The sequence below is a fragment of the Pseudophryne corroboree genome, chromosome 7, assembly GCF_028390025.1.
Source record: "Pseudophryne corroboree isolate aPseCor3 chromosome 7, aPseCor3.hap2, whole genome shotgun sequence".
NCBI lineage: Eukaryota > Metazoa > Chordata > Amphibia > Anura > Myobatrachidae > Pseudophryne > Pseudophryne corroboree.
In genome coordinates this window covers 387,610,552-387,616,849 of record NC_086450.1, presented here as the reverse complement: position 1 = coordinate 387,616,849, position 6,298 = coordinate 387,610,552, and the positions used below count along the sequence as shown (strand labels likewise).

Below are 6,298 nucleotides of genomic sequence, written 5' to 3'. Positions count from 1 at the left end.
CTGAATGTTGCTGAAGGATGGTAAACCTTGAAATAACACTGATGGACAGTGCTATAGAAACCTGTAGTTAAGCATCCTGACTATACAGGGATACTACGTAATCTACTGGCTCCTTACCCAACTATGGAGCGCTTCCATGAGAACCGTGGTACTCAAACCTATCTGTTTAGGATCTTAGCGATTGAGAATGGAGTAAAGAATCCTTCTGAATCAACCTCCGGTTGGAGTAAACCCCCTGTCCCCATTGTGCATGGGTTGCCGGGATGACCACTCCTGACAAAAGCCATTTCTGAACGGTTTCCTGCAATCCCCTTATCTTCGCCTCTGCCCGGAACGGGCTGGAGCCGAAGAATCTTTGAGGAAGATGCTCTTGAAAAGGAAAGCATAAACTAGAGCTACCGCTTCCTGCACCTAGGCACTGTTACCAGATCTGTGCAACCTAAGAGGTCGGCCCACTACCCTGCGATCCCCAAGGAGAAGGCCTGTACCCTCATGCTGATGGGTTATCCTCTGGTTTGGAATGCTGGCCCTCTGGTCGCCGTTACGAACCTATTGCTTTTCCTTCATGACCGAAAAGGCAGAAACCAGACTCCTAACTAGGCGTTATATGTGAAGGGAAACGTGACCTTCTTGGAGTCTGCTTCTGACTCCCCACTATCTGCTTACTCAAACAGAGACTTTCAACCAAAGTCAAGTTCCCAGAACCTTCTTTAATTCTGAATCAGCTTTGCCTTTATTTAAGCAAACTGATCTGTTAGCAGCTATTGTTGAGGTTGATGCCCCACAAGCATAACCCATATCTTTGCTGCCTGTTATGTAAACTTATATGGGATTCCTTACCTACAGCACCTGGTATTCCCAGGTGGTCTCCCATCCAAGAACGAACCAGGCCCAACACTGCTTAAGCTTCCAATATCAGATGAGATTGGACATATCCAGTGTGACATGGCTATAGATCCTGCAGGTACTGAAAATCCGTCTTCCAGTACCTCAGCCCAGGCAGCTATTTGCTTTTAAGAAAGCTGAAGTCATGGCTGGCCTTATGATTGCCCCAAAAACCATTACTCCTTTGATGTTGACGGCAGAGGCCATATAGATTTTTACACTATCCAATGCATATCTATTTTAGGAGGCACTTCCCGTTTTCAGTCCCCAGCTGGAAAAGGATATTGGAATGTAGCTCAAACATTTTCCCAATTCTCAGCTGTTGGTGTCCCCCTTGAGAAGGCCCTACCTGTCTTGGGACTCTGATTTTTCACCAAGGCTCTGCTGCCTCTAGGAACAGACTAGCCTTTACTGCTCTTATTGTTTCAGTTTATTCACTGAGCTGATACGTTTTACCTGTTCGAAGTAGAGTATATAGAGCTTTCATCGACTGATGATTTATCCTGTGTAGCCTGTGAAGTGGATGATTCATTTATACTCGGTTTATCAGCTTGACTTATTTGGAGAAGCTGTTGGGGATATACCGTAGGTAAGGCACTGCATGTATGGGTTAATAGTGAACCCTATTTCTGGTATTGAAGCTGTAAGAATTAACCTTCCAGCTAAACTTGACAAGGTTTGTATAAATGTAAATGTAAAAACCCGCGCTGAGCCTGGGATTTAAATGCTTGAGCTGCTCTGTGTGTAAGGATATTTGTAAAAGAATAAAACAAAGCGCTTGTAAAAATGTAAATGAGTGCAGTGAATGGCTATATTGTAGCCAAATTAAAACAATGTAACAATTTGTGCAATACCTGTAAATAAAAACAAATGGTTCTGATGTTTACAGCCCTTTTGTAATTTGACTGGGATCTCCAAGCGGTGCTTAATGATTGCGGGGGTTCCGTAATTTGCCGTGTAGGCAGGTCTATGTGTGGATCGTCCCGAAACCTGACTCTCCCTATACTACCAACCTTGTTGCTGGTGACGTCCGTCTTCCTCCGGCTGGTTTCCCCGCTGTGACTTGTACTCTTCTCCGGCCGCCGCTCACTTGCGCTGTGCAGCGCTGAGTGAATGATCACAGTCCCGAACTGTCAAGCGGCTGTAACTACGGCTCCCAGAGAGTCAGCTGCACGCTGACATGAAAAGCAAACGAATGGCTAGGTTTATGTGATAAGTCCGTTTCCCAGTCTTTCCTCCGACGCGTTTCAGGCGCACATGACTAAGGGCAGTCAAAATATGCTGCCTGCCCCCATCACCTCAGATATTTATTTAAATTTATCATCTCTGAAATTTTAAGAAGCAGAGGGTGCTTAGTGTCACCAGCAGAGGCTCAGGGTGCCGGGAGGAGCTGTGATGGATGCAATCACCAACAGCCTGATCCTCTGGCCAGTGGTGCCTCAGGCTGAGGATCTGTATATGACTGAAGCTGCCTACTCTTCGCTCATGGCTGCGTTAACAGCCACCCTCACCAATCAGCCAATTACTTAAATCTCTACTTCAGAGACAAAGTAAGGATAGCACATACTGGTCAAGGAAGCATCAGCCATGTGTAGCGATGGAGTGACAGAATTTTAGAAAAGCCAAATAAAACCTGGAAAGGAAAAGGCGGAGAAGGGTTAATTTTATTCCATATTAAAATAAATGCAAGTTTATTTAGTAATGCACATTTCTGTCTTTTACATACATAAGGTATAGGATGTGAAGTCATCTGGGCCATGAAAATATGCAACACTCAGCCTACGATATAGATACAGAAATGGGGCCTATAGCTAGAAAAGTCACACAGGGACTGCACTCAGCCTGATGGGCACCCAGAACTAGACCTCTTCAGAGAAGGATTTTTATTAGGAATATGTGCTTATGTACATTCTAGGCTACAGAAAACACTGAAAAAGTATGAAATTGCTGCATAACCAATTCTGATTATTACTTTTAAATTCAACAGAACATACAGTAGTAACTGACAAAACACCCTCAGGGCATATCAATTATGCAGACTTTCTATAGGGAATTGCATAGAGAACAATGGAAATATAAATGAACGTCAAGAAAGTGCACTTTGGACCAACGCTGTATTTGTGCATGTATGGTGAATGCTCAAAAGTTCCACAACCATCCTGATCATCAGTAACTTGAGAGGGATTACATATGTCTGGGAAACTCCAAATTAAGGAAAAAAAAAAAAAAAAAAAGACTGCTTGTGAAAGTTTGAACTTGCTGCCAACATAACATTCCTGCAAACCTTAATTCTTTTGAATCACAATTTTATGACGCATTGCTTTGTATCGAGAACCATTCTCTGATGCTAAACATTATTCTAAAAGAACAGTTGAAGTTGCCATATTTGCTATAGGGAGATTTTCCCATAGGACTCATAAGGGTGGAAAAAAATAGGATTTTAATACCTACCGGTAAATCCTTTTCTCTTAGTCCGTAGAGGATGATGGGGTCTCCAAAAGGACCATGGGGTATAGAAGGGATCCGCAGGAGACATGGGCACACTATAAGACTTTGAATGGGTGTGAACTGGCTCCTCCCTCTATGCCCCCTCCTCCAGACTCCAGTTAGAGAACTGTGCCCAGGGAGACGGACATTTCGAGGAAAGAATTTATTGTTCAAACACGGTGAGTGTCATACCAGCTCACACCTCGAACATGCTGCAGAACGTGGCATTCAATAGAACACCAGCCGACGGCATGAAAAATATACAGCAATATGCTGACAGAATATGTAACACAACCTGTGTGTAAACACAACCAATAATAGCATACCGCATGCCATGGCATGAATAACGTCAGCAATAGATTGACTGAAAAGAAAACACCACATGAGTGTAACCATAACCAATAACTGCAGAAACTGTACGCACTGGGACGGGTGCCCAGCATCCTCTACGGACTAAAAGGATTTACCTGTAGGTATTAAAATCCTATTTTCTCATACGTCCTAGAGGATGCTGGGGTTTCCAAAAGGACCATGGGGTTTATACCAAAGCTCCAGACCGGGCGGGAGAGTGCAGACGACTTTGGAGCACCGAATGAGCAACATGAGGTCCTCATCAGCCAGGGTATCAAACTTGTAGAACTTAGCAAAAGTGTTTGAACCCGACCAAGTAGCTGCTCGGCAAAGTTGAACTGCCGAGACTCCTCGGGCATCCGCCCAAGAAGAGCCCACCTTCTTGGTAGAATGGGTCTTCACCGGCTTCGGTAACGGCAATCCAGCCGTAGAATGAGCATGCCGAATCGTATCACAGATCCAGCGTGTAACAGTCTGCTTAGAAGCAGGGGCCCCAATTTTGTTGGGAGCATACAGGATAAACAGAGCCTCTGTTTCCCCAATCTGAGCCGTTCTGGCGACAAATATCCAAAGCTCTGAGAGACTTCGAATCAGCCAAGGCTTAAGTAGCCACAGGCACCACAATAGGCTGGTTTCTGTGAAATGCAGAAACCACTTTTGGCAGAAATTGTTGCCAAGTTCTCAATTCCGCTCTATTCACATGGAAGATCAAATAGGGGCTCTTGTGAGACAAAGCCGCTAATTCAGACACCCGCCTTGCGGATGCCAAGGCCAATAGCATGACCACTTTCAAAGTGAGAAATTTTAACTCAACCTTTCGTAAAGGTTCCAACCAGTGTGACATAATAAACTGCAACACCACGTTAAGGTCCCATGGTGCCACTGGGGGCACAAATGGAGGTTGGATGTGCAGCACTCCTTTCACGAAAGTCTGAACTTCTGGAAAGGTGGCCAATCCTTTTTGAAATAAACTTGATAAGGCCGAAATCTGCACTTTAATGGAGTTTAACTTTAGGCCTGCATCCACACCTACTTGCAAAAAATGGAGAAAACGACCCAGCTGAAATTCCTCCGTAGGAACCTTCTTGGATTCATACCAAGAGACATACTTCCTCCAAATACGGTGGTAAAGCGTTGCCGTTACTCCTTTCCTAGCCTGAAGCAATGTGGGAATGACTTCACCGGAAATACCCTTTCGGGCTAAGATATGGCGTTCAACCGCCATGCCGTCAAACGCAGCCGCGAAATGTCTTGATACACGCCCGGTCCTTGCTGCAACAGGTCTTCTCGTAGAGGAAGAGGCCAGGGATCTTCTATGAGTAAGTCTTGAAGATCTGGATACCAAGCCCTCCTTGGCTAGACCGGAACAATGAGGATCACTTGAACCTTTATGTTCTTCTTATGTTTATCACCTTCGGAAAGAGTGAAAGTGGAGGGAACACATAAACCGACTGAAACACCCAAGGTGTCACGAGGGCGTCCACTGCTATAGCTTGAGTGTCCCTTGACCTGGAACAATATCCCTGAAGTTTCTTGTTGAGGCGAGACGCCATCATGTCTAATTAAGGAATTCCCCAAAGACTCGTCATTTATGTGAAACTTCTTGAAGAAGACCCCACTCTCCTGGATGGAGATCGTGTCTGCTGAGGAAGTCTATTTCTGCGTTGTCTACACCCGGAACGAAGATCGCTAATAGAGCGTTTACATGCGTTTCCGCCCAGCGGAAAACTTTTGCGGTTTCTGCCATTGCCGCTTTGCTCCTTGTTCCGCCCTAGCGGCTTACTTACGCCACTGCTGTTAAGTCGTCCGACCGAATTAAGATGGGCAGATCGTGAAGAAGATGTTCGTTGTAAATAGCTCTTAAGTCAAGAATGCTTATTGTAGACAAGCTTCCCGGCTTCACCTTTTCCCCTGGAAATTCTTCCCCTGGAAAGACTGCTCCCCAGCCTCAGAGACCTGCATTCATGGACACCAGGATCTAATCCTTGATCCCGTACCTTCGTCCCTCTAGGAGGTGAGAACTGTGTAGCCACCACAGGAGAGATATCCTGGTCCTGGACAATAGTATTATTTTCCGGTGCATGTGCAGGTGAGACCCGGACCACATGTCCAACTGGTCCCGCAAAAAAACACTCTGGCATTTGATCTGCTCACCGAATGGCTTCGTAGGCCGCAACCATCTTCTTCATCAACGGAACGTATTGATGGGTTTACACTGTTGCAAATCTGATCCGACTCTGGATCCTCAGATCTCTTTTCACAGGAAAAAACAACTCTCAACAGTTCAGTATCTAATCTTATTCCCACCTCCGACATCTGCGTCGTTGGGATCAACAGCGATTCTCTGTGTTGAAGAACTGTCAGAGAGAAGCAACGATTTGTACCACTTGTTTCTTGACCTCGCCGTAGTCAGGAGAGCGTCCCAGTACAGAATAAAAATGGCTCTTACTATTGAAGGAAAACCATCATACTGTCATCACTCCGGTGAAATGGCAATGACAATCCTGAATAGCAAACCCAGGTAAGCTTAATGCGGATGAAACCGCATTCAAACCCCCTTTCTTCTTTTACAGGT

The 6,298-nt window shown here is 45.3% G+C and overlaps 1 pseudogene; it reads right to left on the bottom strand.

Moving 5' to 3' along the window:
* Positions 1–837: 837 nt before the first annotated feature.
* On the bottom strand, positions 838–957 carry LOC134947319 (5S ribosomal RNA; annotated as a pseudogene).
* Positions 958–6,298: the final 5,341 nt, after the last annotated feature.